At 46.7% G+C, this 20,212-nt stretch overlaps 1 protein-coding gene across 10 annotated transcripts in view; it reads right to left on the bottom strand.

Moving 5' to 3' along the window:
* TMEM63C (transmembrane protein 63C) overlaps positions 1 to 20,212 on the bottom strand; it is a 131,382-nt gene that overhangs the window by 60,058 nt on the left and 51,112 nt on the right. The window contains exon 1 of one of the 10 annotated variants that reach the window (XM_072839465.1): positions 16,752 to 16,903. The exons of 7 other annotated variants lie outside the window; for them this stretch is intronic. The gene's annotated coding sequence lies outside the window, so the exon portion shown is untranslated. Of the gene's footprint in view, positions 1 to 10,042; positions 10,209 to 15,518; positions 15,677 to 16,751; positions 16,904 to 20,212 lie in introns of those variants that run through there. 2 more of the 10 variants (XM_072839459.1, XM_072839463.1) reach the window with 2 other exon arrangements.

Raw genomic sequence — 20,212 nt, 5'->3', positions numbered from 1 at the left:
CCTGCAGCAGGCTCCCTGCATGGAGCCTGCTTCTCTCTCTGCCTGTGTCTTTGCCTCTCTCTGTGTGTCTCTTATGAATAAATAAATACAATCTTTTTAAATAAATAAATAAATAAATAAATAGGCCTCCTTTTATAACTTCTGTTTTCAAGATTCATATTGGATTGTACTTCTCAAGCAGTGTTAATGTTTAAGGTAAGAGTGGTCATTTTCCCCTAGTATATGTGTATATCTCTATACACACATACACACACATGCCTAAAACTGTATTAAGCAATATTCATCTATTCTTAATAAATAAGAGTTAAAATTGAGACCTTATGTAGTCAAAGCGATCTTGAAAAAGAAAAACAAAGCTAGAGGTATCAGATTTCAAGTTATACCAAGTGGTAGTAATCAAAAGAGTATGGTACTTGCATAAAGATAGACACATAGATCAATGGAATAGAGCAGAAAACCCAGAAATAAATCCCAATTATAAGGTCAATTAATCTTCAACAAAGGAGGAATGATACACAATGAAAAAAAGACAGTCTCTTCAACAAATGGTATTGGGAAAACCAGATAGCAATATGCAAAAGAATGATACTGGACCACCTTCTTACACCATACCCAAAAATAAACTCAAGATGAATTAAAGACCTAAATGTGAGACCTGAAACCACAAAAATCCTAGCACAGGCAGTAATTTCTGTAGGAAATTACTACATCATCAGCTGTAGGAACATTTTTCTAGGTATGTCTCCCGAGGCAAAGGAAAGAAAAGCAAAAATTAACTATTGGGACTACATCAAAAATAAAAAGCTTTTGCACAGTGAAGGAAAAACAGAAAGGCAGCCTACCGAATGGAGAAGATACTTACAGATGACATATCTGATAAAGGGTTAGTATCCAAAATATTTAAAGAACTTCTAAAATTCACCATCTCAAAACCAAATAATCCAATTAAAAATGGGTAGAAGTCCTGAACAGACATTTATTCAAAGAAGACATCCAGATGGCCAACAGACACATGAAAGGATGCTTAATATCATTCATCATCAGGGAAATGCATATCAAAACCACAATGAGCTATCACTTCACACCTGTCAGAATGGCTAAAATCAACAATACAGTGTTGGCGAGGATGTGGAGAAAAAGGAATGCTTGTGTACTGTTGGTGGGGATGCAAACTGATGCAGCCACTGTGGAAAACAGTATAGAGATTCTTCAAAAAATTAACAGTAGAACTACTGTACAATCCAATAATTGTACCATTAAGTATTTACCCCAAAAAAACAAAAACAGTCATTCAAAGGGATACATGCACCCCTTGGTTTAAAGCAGCATTATCTGCAATAGCCAAACTATGCAAGCAGTCCAAATGTCATCCACAGATGAATGGAAAAAGAAAAGGTGGTATATACACATAATGGAATATTATTTGGCCATAAAAAAGCATGAAATATTGCCATTTACAATGACATGGATAGAGCTAGAGAGTATAATGCTAAGCAAAATAAGTCAGAAAAAGACAAATACCATATGATCTCACTTAAATGTGGAATTTAAGAAACTAAACAGACTAGCAAAGGAAAAAGAGAAACAAACCAAGAAACAGATTCTTAACCATAGAGAACAAACTGATGGTTACCAGAGGGGATGGGTGACAGAGGGTATGGAATTTAAAGAGTGTATTTATCATGATGCAAGAAAAATAAAGTAAAATGATAAAAACATTTTAAAAAAGAGGTACAATCAGAGACATATGTTGAACTTTACCAAATGCCTTTAAGGCATTTTTAGCATTTATGGAGATGTTTATGTGATTTTTTTTTTACCTCTTTTGACCTATTACTATGTTCAAAATAGCCCCACTTGCTTGCAGTGTATTTGTTTTTTAAACATACTGCTGTGCGACTCTATTTGCTGCTATTAATTTATTAATTTTGCACCAATATTCATAAATTAGATTTTTTTCAGTAATTTCTCTTTTTTGGCGCTCTTTGTCATGCTGTGCAGGCTTCATAGACTAATTTGGAATCTTTCCCTCTCTATGATCTGGTATGGTTGGTGCAACTTAAAAAACATGCTATTAGGGACTCCTGGGGGCTCAGTTGGTTAAACATCCAATTCTTGATTTCAGCTCAGGTCATGATCTCAGGGTCATGGGATTGAGCGCCACATCGGCCTCCACACTGGGCATGGAATCTGCTTGGGATTCTCTCCCCACCCCCTCTCTGCCCCTGCCCTGCTCTTTCTCTCTCTCCTCCTCCCTCTGCCCCTCCCCTGCTCGTGCTCTCTCTCCCTCAAAATAAATAAAGAACATCTTTTTTAAAAACAGAATTATCCCATCCTTGAAGGTTTATAAAAATTCAAAGTTGGCAGAACCCCAGGTTTTTTGGGGTGGAGTTTTATGAAAATGCAGTTTCTATCATGATTATTGATCTGTTGAGGCTTTCTAGTTAGTTCTTCTGGGGTCAAACTGGTGATTTAGATCTTCTCAGAAAACTGTCAGTTTCAGCTGATTTTCAACTGAATTCACATGTGGTCAAGCACAGTATCCCCTAAGAATTCTTTCTCTTTTCTCTATATAGTGCCTATTTCCCTATTTTAGTGTTCAATTTTACATATTTGGCTCATCCCTCTCCCAATCCCCATTAGATTACTTAGATTTTTTTTTTAAGAATTTATTTATTTATTCATGAGAGACGGAGAGAGAGAGGCAAAGACATAGGCAGAAGGAGAAGCAGGCTCCCTGTGGGGAGTGCAACACAGGACTTGATCCCAGGACCCCGGGAACACACCCTGAGCCAAAGGCAGACACTCAACCACTAAGCCACCCAGGTGCCCCTACTTAGACTTTAAAAAATCGTCCAATGACTCATGCTGTTCAAACAGTAGCCTACTGACCAGATGCACACCCAGAGATACAGAAGCTGGAATCAGGGACATCGATGAGGAAAGGAGTGGGGGAAGGGCAGCTTGACAAACACAAGCCAGGAAACCTTTAAAAAGTGCAGAGAGCCCCAGCACATATGCCCTGGCCTTGAACATCCTGCATCTCCTTTTCACAAGTTCCCCACACCCAGTAAAATCCGACAACTCCCACCCCGCCTTCAACGCCCAGCTGTCACCTCCTCTTGGAACCTTTCCTGGCTTTCCTGGGAAAAGTCGATGCCTTTCCTCTGACATTCAAGATTACTTTTGTTTTTAACTTGGAAAATATTTTTTTTTAAGATTTTATTTTAGGGACGCCTGGGTGGCTCAGCAGTTGAGTGCCTGCCTTTGGCCCAGGGCGTGATCCTGGAGTCCTGGGATCGAGTCCCACACCGGGCTCCCTGCATGGAGCCTGCTTCTCCCTCTGCCTGTGTCTCTGCCTCTCTCTGTGTGTCTCTCATGAATAAATAAACAAAGTCTTTAAAAAAAAAAAAAAAAAGATTTTATTTTATTTTTTTTTTTTTAATTTTTTTAAATTTTTATTTGTTTATGATAGTCACAGAGAGAGAAAGAGAGGCAGAGACACAGGCAGAGAGAAGCAGGCTCCATGCACCGGGACCCCGACGTGGGAATCGATCCTGGGTCTCCAGGATCGCGCCCTAGGCCAAAGGCAGGCGCCAAACAGCTGCGCCACCCAGGGATCCCAAAGATTTTATTTTAAAGTAATCTCTACACCCAATGTGGGGCTCAAACTCACAACCCCAAGATCAAGAGTCACATGCTCCACCAAATGAACCAGCCAGATGCCCCTAATTTTGAAAACTTTTAAACACCAAAAAATTAAAAGAATAAAACCAATGGAATTAACCAGTGTTAACATTCTGTCATTTTTGTATCGGATCTTTTTTGTTAAGAAAACATTACTGACAAATTAAAAGTCTTTCCTTCTATCCACCAGCACCAGCTCCTTCTTTCTCTAGCCAAAGACCACCACAAGCATGAATCTAGTAGCTACTGCAACATGTTTACATCCATAAATGACAAATAGTATTGTTTGTGATTTTCACTAAAATGAAATGTTCTTGAATGGTATTTTTCTGCAATTTCCTGTTCCTCGCAATATTGTTTGAGATTTATTTATGTGTGTGTTTCTTGAGGTGTAAGTCACAAAACATAAAATTCCCCAATTACATGTGATCTACCTGCTGCATAAGAACACATTTTTAGTTGTCTGCTCCGTCAGTGTAGACACTGAAGAGACTGAGGTGGAGACCTCTTGTGCTTCCAGCACTGCTACCCTAGATATCTTTGGAACTGTCTCCTCATGCACACACGTGGGTTTCTCTAGGTAATTATACACCTAGATGCAAAACTGTTGGGCATGAAGTATGTACATTTTCAGCTTTGAATGTCATTGCCAATATAGCTTCTGGCGCTCTGTCCTGCCGTTATTATAGCATTTCTGTAGCTGTTGCCACAATCAGTTGACTTGCCTACCTGCCCCCTCCCCATGAGTTACCAGAGGGCATGTGTGTGACTGGCACTCAATGAACACTTGACAAATGGAAGGATGAGCTCACTGTCTAGCACAAGAGACAGACACTAATGGGACAAGGACAAGACTATGAGACCTCCACTGGCTGGGATCCAGGGAAGGCTTCATGGAGGAGGTGGCATGTGAGCTGGACTCTGAAAGGCGCTGACTGACCAAATGAAGATGGGGATGACGAAAGGACGGGCCAGGAGGAAGGAGTGGGTCAAACAGCCTGGGCATCTTTCATTTGCCAAGAGTAGTGGTTCTGCTGAGCTAAGTAAGGGGTGAGCATGAGCGGGGAGGGAAGGGCAGTGTGTGTACTTAGTAAAATCTTCAAGGTGATCTGATGCATCTCGCATCCCATGCAGGGAGAGCCTCTGAGCCAGAGTGGAGTGTATGGGAAGCAGGAAGGAAGCAGGAGGGCAGGCTGGGAAAGGTAATTGGGTTTAATCCAAGCTCAGTCTCTGATGGCAGGCTCTGGGAAGCCGGTAAGAAGTGACCAGGTCAGAGATGGGCTCAAAGATGACTCATCTGATAAGCAGGCAGATAGCTGTGATACCCGGGCCTGGGTCTAGACGTAGGTCAGAGAACCTTTGCCTCCCCACCCCTCTCCCTCCTCTGTCTCTTGGGACAGATAGACCACAGGGCCTGGACTTGTGCCTCAGACCCACAGGAGAGTGCTGGGACTTGGGCCTCTCCGCGTCCTCCACTTTGTGGCTCTGTGAGCACAGGCCTAGGCTGCCTGTCCCCTCCATCTGGCTGTCTCATGCAGGTGTCCAGGCCAGGGAGCTGGGGAGACCCCCCGGGAAGCTCGAAGCCAAGGCCCCTGCACTGAATCTCCTGCCTAGCTCAGCCCCTCTGATCGAGCCTGCAGCGTGTCCCAGGGCGGAGGTATGGGTGGGGTGGGAATGCCATCCGTCCATAATCCCGGCTATCCTTCAGCAGGGCCAGGCTCTTGGCACCCAGCCCAGAGTGGAGGGAAAGGGGAGAAAGCCTGACCTTCACTTCCAAGTCCTTTTGTCTTAAGCAACTTCAGCAAAACCACCAGCAGCGGCAATAGCAGGTGAACGGAGGATGTGTCAGCCGTGCTCAGGGGAGGAGGGACACTCCACTGGAGTCAGACAGGCCTGGAGCCACTTTGGTGCCCCTGTGCATGTGTGTGCATGCGTGGGGTTGTGGCTGTTAAAACCTCTCTAAGCCTCAATATTCCCATCTATCAAGTGGGCTGTTCACACCTGCACTGCCCCTCACCCGGGGCGTGCAGGGGATTTAAAGGAATAACAAGGGATGCGAGGTCCCTGAGTGGCACCAGGACCTCAGGGCAGAGACATGGTTCAGCCTGTCGTTCCATTGCCTGAGCAGCTCTCCCCAAAGGCTGGCCCTACTTTACAGCCCTGGGCCCATGAGATCCCAGCCCAGAAGGGATCCTGGGTCCAACAACAGTTTGTCTGCTGTACAGGACAGACATCCTCCACACCTGTCCCACATGCCCCACACACTCCCTCTGGTTCTGAGGAGACCTCCCCATCTGCCAACTCTTTCGTTCAGAGGGAACAGCTCAGTTCAAACAGTGCCAGAAGCAATCCACACTATTGATTAGCCATTGCCAAAAGCATGGCCAGCCAGCCCACAGACCCTGGACAGCCTGCCACTGAGCAAGTATAGGGGAAGCACAGGGAAAGAAGGGGGATCCCGGTCACTAAGCACATGCAGGCATATGAGCCTTTCCACTTCTTTCCATTCATCCTCATGCTGGCCCCCTGATGTGGGGATTATTTCACCATGTTGTGAACAAGACTCATAGAAGTGAAGCAACCACATAATGAAGCAGGTGGAAACTCAGCTCCCAAGTGCCCCCAGACAGGGTCTCTCTGTGTGCCTTGTCCCCCCACACTCTTGTGCCCCCAACAAAGCCCAATTGGCTTCCCCATGGGGCTCATTCGCCTTCTGCAGCATTTCCAGCCTATGGTCCAACTATTGCCACGCAGACACCAGAGGTGATGAGGCTCCCACATCAAAACCCAACACACGGCCACGTCCCCAGCCAACTGGCCACAGGCACATCTTCCCCATCTGTATCTCCCAAGACCTCAGGATGCCTTTCTCTTCTGACAGGATCCCATGACTGAGGCCAGTGTCCCTCTGACTGGGCACAACTCTGAGAAGACTCAGCCGATCTCGTCTTGAGGGTGCTCGTGAGGAAGAGCAGAGTAGAAGGGTGGGAAAAATAGATGGTGGGAGCCCAGGACACTTGGATCCTGGTTTTGTAAGCGGATCCAGGCTTCAATTCCCTTTTGGAACAATCACAGCCTCAGACTGCTAGGAAGGAACTTGGCAGCTTGGTTGCACTCCTTGCCCTGGAAATACGGGATGTAGGGTTCTGGCCACAGGTACTCTTCTAAAGAGTAGCCCTTGTTTTGCCCAGGGCAGTCTGGACAGATCCATGACAAGAACACATGGTACCAAAAAAAAAAAAAAAAAAAAAAAAAGAACACATGGTACCTCATGAGTTGCCCAGGTTCCCATCCCAGCTCCCCCTGGAACCCTATTTTACACAAGTTGCACCAGTCAACTCATGGTAAGAACGGGGGGGTGGGGGGGTCCGGTCCACAGCACTCATGCTGGTATGTGAGCCAGGAAAACCACAGCTTTCCCAGGACAGAGAGGAGAGGACTTAGTGCCCTGCCTCAGGCACGACAGTGCACTTCAAGCTGCTGAGCTCACGTCCTCTGAGCATCTTGATTACGGTCAGTCCCAGAGTGAGTCTGCCTAAAGCTCCAAAGGCCCCATGGCCTCCTGCACCCTGGGCACTGTGTGCAAAGAGCTCCCAGCACTTTATGCTCATTATCTCCACCGTTCTTCCACCAGCTGCTTCCCAGGGAGAACCAGAGGAGAAAGAGCGTCCCCAGCTGTGAGTCAGTGGGAGGTAAGAGGCCGGCAGCAAGGTCCACCATGCCACCAGTCACCAGTACTTTACTGCGTGGGGATCCTGCTAAATATCATAGGCAGCCAAGGAAGGGGAATAGAAGCCCTCAAGGGCCAAAATACAACTTGAGGTATGTTGGGGAGGATCAGCCTACTTTCCAACCTTTGAGGGGTACCCTACACTGGCCACAGCGGAGAGGGCATCCTCCATAGCAGGCATAGCCACATGTTCCCCAGGGAAGCTAGAAACAGCCTCAATCTATACCACAGTCTCCAGGAATAACACTACCCACCTGCAATAAATGCATGACATGCTTCCAAAGCCCTCTGACCCAACTGGGAAGGTGTTCTCATGCCCAGCTGTCAGGTAGGAAAACTAAGGGCAGGATGCCAATCAGTAGGGACTCTGGTCCAGAACCAGGTGCCCTGCTCCTCTGTAAGTGGTTCTTCTCCCACAAGCCAAGAGCCTCTCTGCCACCTGCCCCTGCCTCTGCCAGTCGGGAGGCACATACCGTCAGCTCCCCAGGACCACAGGGCAGTGGCCTTCCTCCTGGAGAAGGGCTAGAAGGGACCCTCAGGGATCCCAGCAGAGGAGCTGGACACATGGCAGGTCCTCTACTCTCTCTGGCCTTGTACTGTCACCCCCATGGGCAGCTAGTTCTGATCTAGTTTACTGGCAACCCTATCCCTTCCCAAAGGTCACCCCAGTGATTACTGGTGATCATCAAGCAGCCCAAGCCATGCTGCAGAATCACCGGGGTCTAGCTTCAGGGGCTCTGTGCTCAAGGGGTGTGTCCAAGGAGCAGCATCCACGTGCCAGGCACAAGCTAACTCCCTTTCACTTAGAATCAGGTTGGGCTGGCCAGAAACTCCCAGCCTGTGATGCTATCAAAGAGGAAACTGAAGTCACTGGGGTCTTCTCCCAGCTGTGGTCACAACCACTGGCACCAGGGCAGAAGGGATGGGTGCCCTTGCCCCTGAGGGCCCCACAGAAATCGTGTTACGGGATAGGTAACCAAGTGACTGATTTTGGCTTCCTTCTTCTAGCTGCTTCTTTCTTTTTAACTTGAAAACATCTCGTAAAGGAGGAGAAAATGCCAGGGCTGTGGCCTCTCACTGACAGCTCCTTCCACCCCTCAGGAGGCACTCATGGCCTCACCCTACCAGGGCTGGGAGCTGTAGCAAGAGGAGAGGAAGGGGCCTCATCCACAGCCCGGTGGTGGGCCAGGGAATAGGAGACCTGTGTGTAGGCGAGAGACCTGGAGTAACGCACTGCACCCTCTGTGCCTCAGTTTCCTTGCCTGTACCACAGTGCTGTCTGGCTCCAGCTCTAAAATACAATATAGCTCTCTCCCTACCTCAGTTTCCTTCCAGAGAAAGGCACCTGCTTCAAACAGAAGAAAGACAAGGTGAATTCAGGAAAAGTTCACCTCCAAGAGCCACAGATCCCACAGTAGTCCATTTCCCCTGGGGACAGGAGTAGGGGAGAGAGCAAGGGTGAGCTGCTACAGAGGATGGCGTCGAGAGAGGGCCAGTCTACCAACATGGTTCCCCAGCCTCTTCTCCAGTGAGACACAGGCCAACAAAGGAGAAAGTTCATCTCCTGGTCCCCTGTCCTTCCCACGGCAGCCTGGGAACTTGCAGGTGGCTTCCATCAAGGCCAGTTGGTACAGAGACTGATGCCCAGAACCGGGCTGCCCCCTCGTACCTTCCTCTCCCAGAAGCCAACTCCCTCTCTCCCCGAACCCACAAGGATGGTAGAGGCCCACAGTCCCTTGAGTCTCTTGAGCAATTTTCTCCTGGCCCCAGACAATTCTTATCCTTGCAGCGTTCCCACCCATAACACCTCAGGGGCCCATGCAGAAGCTGTACCCGCCTCCATTCTCAAGGAGGGGGAAAGGGGGCCTTGGGGTGGGGTGGTCCACCCCAGATGGGACCAGGGGTCCGGAGAGCCGGATTGGCCCCCGCCCCTCCAGAGAGCTCAGATGGTCAAGGCAGTGGCTGGGAGGCCAGCTCTGTAGGACCTGCTGAGTGACCTTGGTGAAGCCACAGCACCCCTGCGCCTCAGTTTCCCCAGGCCCATCACCCAAATGCAAAGTTTCTCCCTCAAGGCCAAGATGAGGACGGAGGCAAGAGCCTTTCTGTGAGAGCACGGGGGAAGGGGCGGCCTGCTCCAGCGCCGGCCGGGAGCCCAGCCCACTGCACCGGGCGAGCCCCCCACCCGGCAGCGCCCAGCGGCGACGCTGCCAGAACTCAGGGCGGTGAAGCAGGCTGCGGGGGAAGCGCCACCCTCGGGGCCCGGCCCAGCCCAGCGAGGGGGCGGCACGCCCGGGACTCCCCGCGGGGGCACGGTCCAGGGAGCAGCCCCCCTGGCTCCCGCGGCGCAGCGACCCCGGCCCCGGCCCCGGCCCTCCCCGGCGGGCAGCTCACCCGGCGTCCCCGGTGCAGGCCGGCGGGCGGGCAGCGCTCCCGGAGCCCGGCGCAGTGCCCCCGCCCCCGCCCCCGCCCCCACCCCTCCGCCGGGCCCGGGAGCCGAGAGCCGCCCCCCCCCGTCCTGCGCCCCTCCCCGCCGGCGCGCCCCGGCTGCTCCGCCGCGCGCCCTCCCCACCTGCGCCCGGGCGTGACGGCCCAGCCCCAGGCGGGGGGCTCCGGCCACGCGCCTACCTGAGAGCGGCCCTCCCGCGGCCCTCCCGCGGCTGCTCGAGCCGGCCCCACCTGGCGAGGGACTGTCAGCAAATTCCCCGCTGCAGCACCGCGGGAGCGGCGTCCCGGCTCCGCCCCGGCTGAGCCAACCTTGCTCCGCCCCAAGGCTGCTCTGACCCACCGGGGCCCCGGGCCCGAGGAGCCCCGACGGAGGCCCGGGCTCCGCCTCAGAGACCCCGTCGCTACCAGGAACCGTCTGCAAATTCCCATCCCGAACGCACCAGGCTGCGGGTCCCTTGCAGAAAGGGCTCCGGCTCCGCGATGCCCTGGGCCTCGGCGGCTGTCTTGCTGCTCTCTGGCCACCCCCCCACCGCACCCCCCCACCCCAAACTCTCCTCTGAGGCTTGTCCTCCTTCCAAACCAACCCACCCCCACCCCTCCACCCCCAGTGCCAACCAAAGCAAGAAAAGATGCGCAACCACACAAAGGTAGCAGGGTTCTGGCCCGCCCTGGGACCCGCTCCTGGAGCCCAGGGGCTGATACCCCCCAGCAGAGAAGAGATCTACAAATTGGCCACAGCCCTGCCTGGGAGGCCCGAAGGAGTGGGCTGGGTCATTTCCAGTTTGTGAGGGCCACAGTCCGCTGCATGTCTCCAAATTCATCAAAGTCCTGGCTATTCTGCTAGAAATAACTGCTTTGAGCCCTGGCAGCAGGTACCAGTGTTTCAATGTTTGAACCCCCAAGGATCAGTATGCAGAGTAAGGGGGTGGTGGTGAATGTCGTTCTCACTTTCCCAGGCAGAGGCCCAGGCACGTCTATTTAATAGACATTATCCTGTACTTTTAGTACAATAGCTAATGGGTGAAGAGAGCTGCCGAACAATCTCTGAAAGGGACTGTATACAGTTTTATAAGGGTAACATACTGATCATTAGGAGTTGTTAGCAATAAGGTGAGAAGACCCAAGAGGAAGCAGCTGAGTACAAGGTCATGCAATGCTGCAGGGAAGGGAGCTGTGCTTTCATGGATTGCTTCCCCCTAACCAGCTGCACAAAGCCCTCTCTCAGGCTGGCGCCTTTGTTATGTCCCTCGCTGCCATGCATCTACTCCCCACCTCACTCCTTGGTTCTTCTGATCCAGCCACCCCTTGGACCCAAAGTGAGCCACTAGACAGATTCCAGCAATATCTGTCCATTCCCTCCCTCACTCCCCCCATTCATTCATTGATTTTTTTCATTCATGGGATAGGAAGGGCTTTGGGACATTACCTCCCAGTGTCCAAGGGGCATCGGGGTCTGGGTTTCAGCCCAGGCACAGCTGTGCTGTGTAATCTTGGGTAACTCACTTGATCTGACTTGTTTTCCCCTCATCTGTAATCCTGAGGGGGCTGGGCTAGTGAGAGTCTAAGGCATCTCTGGCCTAACATTTGTTACTCTCTTCTATAATAAGGGCTGGCGGGAACAAAGAGCGGACCAGATAAATGCAAGAGCATCATTTAAGAATTCTAGCTGCCTGGATTCGAATCCCAGCTGGGCCATCTAAATATGGGGCTTAACCTATATGAAAGTCACTCTTTGCATGTGTAAAATGAGAGAAATAATAATAACTTTGGAGGGTGGGGATGAACTGAAATATTGTATACAAAGTAGATGCTCAGTGGTATGAGTGGTTGTTGCCATTGTTACAGTACTGGCAGGAGAGAGAAAAGTCTGCACAGAAGCAGCTTGCGGCTGCTCCTCTCTTTTCTCTATTTCCTCATTACAGAACTAGGGTGGAGGGACTGAGGATCTTGTGTAATGGAGCTAACAGCTGCTCCTTAGAAAGGCCCTGCGTTAAGTGGGAAGAACATGGTCTTCAGACCCAGTTGAACCTTGGTTCAGATCTGAACGTTGTCTCTTAATAGCTCTGTGACCTCGTACAAGTTACTTAACCATGCTGGGATTAACTTCATCATCTGTAAAACAGGCGCCCTGACACAAACGGAAGGGGTCTTATAATAGTACCTACCTCGTAGAGTGGCTAGGAATATAAAATGCATGTAAGGTACTTAACTCAGTTTTTCACATACAGAAGATGCAGGTCATTGTTAATGTCCCTTCCCGGAAAAACCTAGATAAAATGGTGGGAAGACCCTACACTGAAATTCCCAGGCATCCCGGACTGACTATCCTGGGAGGAGACTGAGTTGTAAGTATTCGAACCCAGATCAAGAGCTGGTTTCAGCAGCTCTCCATCCCCTTTTCCAAGGTGCCATCCACACAGAACCTGTGCAGCCTGCCTCCCTAGATAATCCTGACCCATGGACATGCCCTCTGGTGGGAGGTGAGGCCAGAATGGAAAGGTGGAAGCAGGTCTTCAAAGACCTCAAAGACAAGGCTAAGAAGTTTGGACTTGACTTAGTAGGCCCAAGTGAGCCATGGAAAGTTTTTGAGCAGAAGCAAAGGAAGACTAATAAGCCTACACCCAAACCCACTCCCACTCCTAGAAACAAGACCTGGTAGGCATCAAGGATGTACACTAAAGGGAGACACGACAAATTGAACTCCAATTTAAAAATATTTTAAAGGGATCCCTGGGTGGCGCAGCGGTTTAGCGCCTGCCTTTGGTCCAGGGCGCGATCCTGGAGACCTGGGATCGAATCCCATGTCGGGCTCCCTGTATGGAGCCTGCTTCTCCCTCTGCCTGTGTCTCTGCCTCTCTCTCTCTCTCTCTGTGACTATCATAAATAAATAAAAATTTTAAAAAAATAAAAAAAAATAAAAATATTTTAAAAAATAAAATAAAGGGAGATACAGAAGAGGAAGAATGAGAACCCGTCCAGTGATACAATCGAAGAGATGACCCCAGTGTCCTAACCAACTGAACACCAACCACCTGGATGAGTGTGAAACTGGTAGAAGATGCTCAAGGAAAAGAAATGAATAGCTGAGGCTTTGTGGACCTGGGAGGCTTTTGGAGGAAAGGTGCTTTCAGCTTGTAGGTGCTGAGAACATTTTTTCATGCTCTTATGTGGATTGAGGTGGGAGCTCTATGAAAGACAATGACTGCTATGCTACTATCTTTATGACTCTTTCGTCAACCTCCAGTGGAACATAATCCAGAACAACAGCAAAGAAACCAAAGGTTTCTGAGCAATCCAGCAGATGGTACTGTCAAACTGTCAAAATCGGGTGCTTTTCCGCAGAAGAGTACCTCGTATCTTCAATGAGAGCCGACCTACATTTACTCTACATGTCATTTCAACACACCCAGTGAGGCAGAGACTGCCAAGGGTCCCCTTATATCCTTTCCTTCCCACTTCCTTTTTATTTTTTATTTTTAAAAGATTTTATCTATTTATTCATGAGAGAGGCAGAGACAGAGGGAGAAGCAGGCTCCACGCAGGGAGCCCGATGTGGGATTTGATCCCGGGATCACACCCTGAGCCAAAAGCAGATGCTCAACCGCTGAGCCACCCAGGTGTCCCCTTCCCACTTCCTTTGTAGCAGTAGAGCTTCCAACAAAGATTAAAACCTGGATGCCTGGCTACCTTGCCAGAGACTACATTTCCCAGCCTCCCTTGCAGCCAGTTGCAGCTACCAAGTTCTAGCCAATGGGATGTGAGTGGAAGCGATGCTTCATTTCTGGGCCCCATTCTTAAGAGGAAGCTGCTTGCTGCCTGCTCCCCACTTCCTCTTTACCCCTGTGCAGACTGGACCAGGGGCAAAGGGGTGAGGTGGGAAGCAGCATTGATGAAGCTGACATGGACAATACCCTCGGGTTGCCCAGTCACCAAGACATTAGGAACCTGTGGTTCATAATGACCTGGAGGGGAAGACCACTTAGACTGCTGCTGACCACCTTGGTTTCTGTGACAACAGCTGAACCAGAAGCCTAACTGATAAACCTAGTTTCCTGATTGTCAAGCCCACAGAAGATGAGCAGGAGCACATTGGAAGAAAAAAGGACTCATAAATAAGCAAGCACAATGAAATAAGCAAAAGTCCAGAGCAAAAGAAGATAGGACAACTAGGAAACAAAGCCAGAAGTCATTTCGTTCTGGGTCATTCCAAAAAGATTGGGGACATTACAGGGTAATGTTGGAAATATGCTGAATCATTAAGGAAGTTTAATTCTGACCAAATGTTTTCTTTTAAAATGAAAGCAGTGTTCTATTTGGAAAGTATTTCTGATCAACAATGGTTAACATAAAATAAAACATATACATTTAAGGGTAGAGACCTTCAGCACCCAGAAAACTCAGCCATCCAAAATTATACTTCAAGAGTCAGATAGCAGAGATTTTGGTTCATTGATATTTACCTTCTCCCCTACTATATTATAGGTCAGATTATAGCCCCTTTTTCTTTTAAATCCTATTATCTAGAGCAATGCCCTGACTCAATAAATACTTCTGAATGGCACTGGAGGTGAGATCCCAGAGCTTAGCACGGTCTCACTGATTTCACTGATCCATTATTGATCAGTGAAATTGCCTGAGGTCTCAACCATTCCAGTGGAGAGGACAAGGACATAGCCCTCACAAGAGTGTTATGGGCCCACGGTGGCCCTGGTACCTCCCCATTGTTGTCTAGAAATCATCTCATCAGAAACATTCCCCTGAGCTCATAAACACCTACACACACATGGATGATCATTGCAGAACTGAATGAAATTGCAAAAAACAAACACAACTGTATACAACCTATGCAACTGTTCATGGCCTTTGTATGCTGCCCAGATGAGATGTTCAGGAAAACTCAAAATGACAGGGAAAAGGTAGGAGACCTTTCTAGTGAGATAGATGTGCTCACTGCCTATTTTTCATTTGTTTGATTCCACTGGTTTTAGGTTTCAAGGCAGGAGAGCTACACTAGAGTCTCTATCACCCCAGACCTGGTGCTGGGTCAAGACTGCTGGTGCTGGATAAGACTGCTAGGGAATAAGCAAAGAAGGGAAGGTGGCTGTGGTCCAGAGGTGATGAGCAAGAGACTTCACAGGTTTTGCTGTACGACCCATATAAATATAAACTCATGCCACTAACAGGGACAGTATTTTTAAGGCAAAACCACATCACTATTCACACTTTGACAATCCAGATACTCTAGGGTATCTGCTGCCCCCCAAGAGCCGAACCAAAGCTCTCCAAGAATGTGAATCCATTTTTTGGAACTTGGGTTTCTGTCACACACTCTGATCTGCTTTTCTGAACAGTAGGGAATTTGATTTCCTGTGCAGAAGGTAAGGGAGCAATGTATTGAGGTGGAAAATTATTTTTCCAGTGCCTTCCATCTAACCAGACATGAAGTTGTAGATTTCAAGAAAGAACAAGCCCTCAGGTTTCAATCCAGAAACATAGCACTGATCCCTCATTGGAAGCTGACGTTCCTCAGGTTGATGGGGCCAGAGTGGAGAAGCCAGGCAGAGAATGGCAGAGAATTCTGAGCCTCCCCTCTGCTGGCACAAGCTAGCCTCCCTGCCCCCCAATTATCCTGACCTCAGGCTAGAGCCCCACTCACCAGTGTTCCACCAGGTAGATGCTTTTAGCTAGTAGCCTCTTTTACTAGTACTTCTGTCTGGGAAGAAGGGAAATTCATGACTGGTGGGAGGTCACTCGCATCCACCAACAACAGCCACTACCAATGATCAATATTAGAAACTTCTGGTGGGCCAGGTCAGCGGCAGATGCTGATGACATCACAAAGGAAGCACCTCTGTTGTGCTGGAACTCTGTGGAGGCATGTGAAGGGAGGGTTTTCCCAACAAGACTTGAGACAACCTTGAACATGATGAGACAGATCTGAGTATTTGAAGCCTATGCAGTTTCACCTCAATTCTGTCTTGAGTCTGGCTGATGCCCTGCAGAATTAGGCTGATAAGAACACTTGAGTCTTGGAATGCCTGGGTGGCTCAAAGGTTGAGCATTTGCCTTTGGCCCAGGGCCTGATCCCGGATTCCCAGGATTGAGTCCCACATTGGATTCCATGCGTGGAGCCTGCTTCTCCCTCTGCCTGTGTCTCTGCCTCTCTCTCTCTGTCTCTCATGAATAAATAAATAAAATCTTTAAAAGAAAAAGAATACTTGAGTCTTCCTGTTGATATTTCATTAACGCTAAAGCCTCCCCACCCCACCAGATGGATCCTCACAAGGCAGAAACATGGGTTTCCTATTGGATATTTTCTGGGCTTTAGAGAGAGGATCCCCTCTTCATTGCCAGGTTCTTAAAATCAACTGTTATATCCGTTCCACTAGGAATTGGCATCTGTTTTGGTAATGAGACCTTTTTGTTGTTGTTTTATACTCTTTATTAATGTCATAAAATACATACACATACAAAAATGTATATATAAATAATATAAATGAGCACTATAATGAATAATCATAAAGCAACTTTGTGTTTTACACAACTTTGTGTAACCACTACCCAAGTCAAGAAATAGGATATTATCACCACCCTGTGTTGGTTCCCAATCACACTCCTTCCTCCTCCATCAGACCTCTATCCAGAGATAACCTGTCCTGCCCTTAGTGGTAATCCTGTCTTCCTTTTCTTTACCCCTTCACTATCTGCAATCAGTATAGTTAGGTTTGGTCTGTTTTTTTTTTTTTTTAAGCGAACATTAACGGAACCAGAATCTGTACATACTTTACATTGGGCTTCTCTTAGCATATTTTTAAAATTCATCCATATTTTAGCATACAGTTGTAGTTTATTCCTTATTATTGCTGTATGGTATACACTAAACTCTCACCTTTGGCTGATCTTCTGTTTCTGTGCAAGCAGAAAGTAACAGGTAGGGCAGAGTGTAAACTACTTGGCTGAATTTTGAAGGACTGCCCCAACACAAGAGTCCATCTTCAAAGACTAGGAGATGTTTTTTCTGTTGTTGTTCCAAATGTTTAAATAAATCTCACTCAAATCAGTAGCTGACTACAAATTTAATGGAATAGAGACTTCAGTGGCCACATATATAACAAAAAAACATAGATTTTGCAAAATTATTTCAGGAAAGACATTAAGCAGAATAATTTCGACAACAAGCAGCAACGACAAGCCCTGGAGAGAGAAAGACTGTAATTCCCAGAGTTGCCACGTTATAATATTCGAAATGTCTAGTTTCAACAAAAAATTATTAGGAATAAAAAGAAACAAAAAAGTGTGGCTCATATACAAGAAAAGAGGTGATTAATAGAAATTGTGCTGAGGAAGCCCAGACATTGGACTTCCTTAAAAATATTTTAAGTCGGGATCCCTGGGTGGCGCAGCGGTTTGGCGCCTGCCTTTGGCCCAGGGCGCGATCCTAGAGCCCCGGGATCGAATCCCACGTCGGACTCCCAGTGCATGGAGCCTGCTTCTCCCTCTGCCTATGTCTCTGCCTCTCTCTCTTTCTGTGTGACTATCATAAATAAATAAAAATTTAAAAAAAATTTTAAGTCAACCAGTTAAAATATGCTCAAAGAATTAAAGGAAACCATGAGAATGGTGTCTCACCAAATAAAGAGATAGAAATTATAAAAAAGAGCCAAATAGAAATTCTGGAGCTGAAAAGTACAATAACTGAAATGAAAAATTCACCAGAAAGGCTCAACAGCAGAACTGAACGGACAAAAGAAGAATCAGCAAACCTAAAGATAGGTCAACTGAGATTATCTACCCAGTCTGGGTAGAATAAAGAAAAAAAAAGAATAAAGAAAAATGAATAGGGCACCTGAGTAGCTCAATGGTTGAGCATCTGCCTTTGGCTCAGGTTGTGATCCCAGGGTCCTGGGATCAAGTCCCACCCACATTGGGCTCCTTGCATGAAGCCTGCTTCTCCCTCTACCTGTGTCTCTGCGCCCCCCCCCACCCCTGTCTCTCATGAATAAATAAATAAAATCTTTTAAAAAAAATCTTAAAAAAAGAAAAGGAAAAGGAATAGATACATCCTAAGGGAACTGTAGGACACAAGAATACCAATATGTGCATAACAGGAGAGCCAGAAGAAAGAGGGTGGGGGCAGAAAGAATATTTGAAGGGATAATGGAGCCATACTTCTCAAATTTTATGACAAACAATCTATACATCCAAGAAACTCAAATGAGTACAGATAGGATGAACTCATAGAGATCAACACCAAGGCACATTATAATTAAACTGTTGAAAGACAATCTTTAAACCAGCAGAAGAGAAGCAACACATCATGTACAAGGAACACTTGAGAAGATTACTCACTGATTTACTGTTGGAAAACATAGAGGCCAGAAGGCCATGGGATATCATAAGCACAGTGCTGAACGAAAAGAACCATCAATCAATAGATTGTCTACCTAGAAAAATGATCAAGAATGAAAGAGAGGGGTGCCTGGGTGGCTCAGTGAGTTGAGCATCCAACTCTTGGTTTGGGCTCAGGTCATGATCTCAGGGTCATAGAATCAACACCATGTCAGGCTCTGTGCTCAGTAGGGAGTCTGCTGGAGATTCTCTCTCTCCTTCTCCCTTTTCTCCTCCCCCCTACTCATGCTCAGTCTCTCTGTCTCTGAATAAATCTTTTTAAAAAAGAATGAAAAAGAATTTAAGACATTTCCAGATAAACAAAAACCGATATAGTTTACTACTAGGAAACCCGCATTTGAGAAATGCTAAAGGGAATCCTTCAGGTTGAAATGGAAGGACAGTAGACAGTAATTTGATTTCATGAAGAAACAAAAGACACTGGTAGAGGTAACTGTATAGGTAAATAAAAAAGTCAGTATTAACATATTATTGGTTTGTAGCTCCTTTCTTTCCTATATGATTTAAAAGAAAACTGGATAAAACAAAATATTATACATCTATGTGAACAAGCATACAATGTACAAAGATGTAATTTGTGACAACAGCAACATAAGGGTAGGTACAGAGCTATATAAGGGCAAAGCTTTTTGTATATTATTGAAACTAATCTGAACTAGATTGTTATAAATTAAGATGCTAACTGTAATCCTCAGAGCAACCACTAAGAAAATAATTTAAAAATATGTAGTAATAAAAATGACAAAGAAATTAAAATTATACACTAGAAAATAAGTATTTAACACAAAAAATGTTGTGTTGGAGAAAATAAACAAAAATAGCATAAGGCATACAGAAAATAAATAACAAAGTGACAGAAGTATGTCCTACCTTTTCAATAGTTATTTCAAACATAAATGAATTAAACTCTTCAATCAAAAGGCATATACTGGAAGAACGAATCAAAAAGAAATATCCAGGGATCCCTGGGTGGCGCAGCGGTTTGGCGCCTGCCTTTGGCCCGGGGCGCGATCCTGGAAACCCGGGATCGAATCCCACGTTGGGCTCCCGGTGCATGGAGCCTGCTTCTCCCTCTGCCTGTGTCTCTGCCTCTCTCTCTCTCTCTCTCTGTGACTATCATAAAAAAAAAAACCCAAATCCTCTTTTAAAAAATATATATATATCCAGGGATGCCTGGGTGGCTCAGTGGTTGAGCATCTGCCTTTGTCTCAGGTCAAGATTCTGGGGTCCTGGAATCGAGTCCTGCATCAGGCTCCCTCCAGAAAGTCTGCTTCTTTCTCTGCCTGTATCTCTGCCTTTCTCTGTGTGTCTCTCATGAATAAATAAATAAAATCTTTTTTAAAAATAAAAATAAATATAAATATCCAAGTATAAGCTCACAAGAGACTCAATGTAGATAAAAAAAACACAAGTATGTTCAAATTAAAAGGATAAAAAAAGACATTTCATGTAAACAGTAATGAAAGAGAGCTGGAGTGGCCAACTAATATTAAAAAAATAGACTTTAAGACAAAATTGTTACAGAGACAAAGAATGACATTATATAATCATAGAAATAGAAACACTATATAAAATATATAATAATAACTACATAAAAAGGTCACTCTACCAAGGAGGTATAAAAACTGTAAACATATATGTGCCTAGCAACAGACTCCCCAAAATATATGAAGCAAAAACTGACAAGATTGGGGGAAATAAACAGTTTGATAATAATAATACCAATTTTGATAATGGATACAACTAGATACAGATCAGCAAGGATATGGTAGACTCGAACAACACCGTGAATGAACTAGACCTAAGAGACAGCTATGGAATTCTCCACCCAACAACAGCAGAATGCACATTCTTCTCAAGTGCACATGCAACATTCTCCAGTGTAGACCATAAATTAAGCCACAAAACAAGTCTCAGTAAGTTTAAAAAGATTGAGGCTTA

Source organism: Canis lupus, chromosome 9 (assembly GCF_048164855.1).
Source record: "Canis lupus baileyi chromosome 9, mCanLup2.hap1, whole genome shotgun sequence".
Classification (NCBI taxonomy): Eukaryota; Metazoa; Chordata; class Mammalia; order Carnivora; family Canidae; genus Canis; species Canis lupus.
Note: the sequence above shows the minus strand (reverse complement) of the source record. Positions and strands in the feature narration are given on the sequence as shown.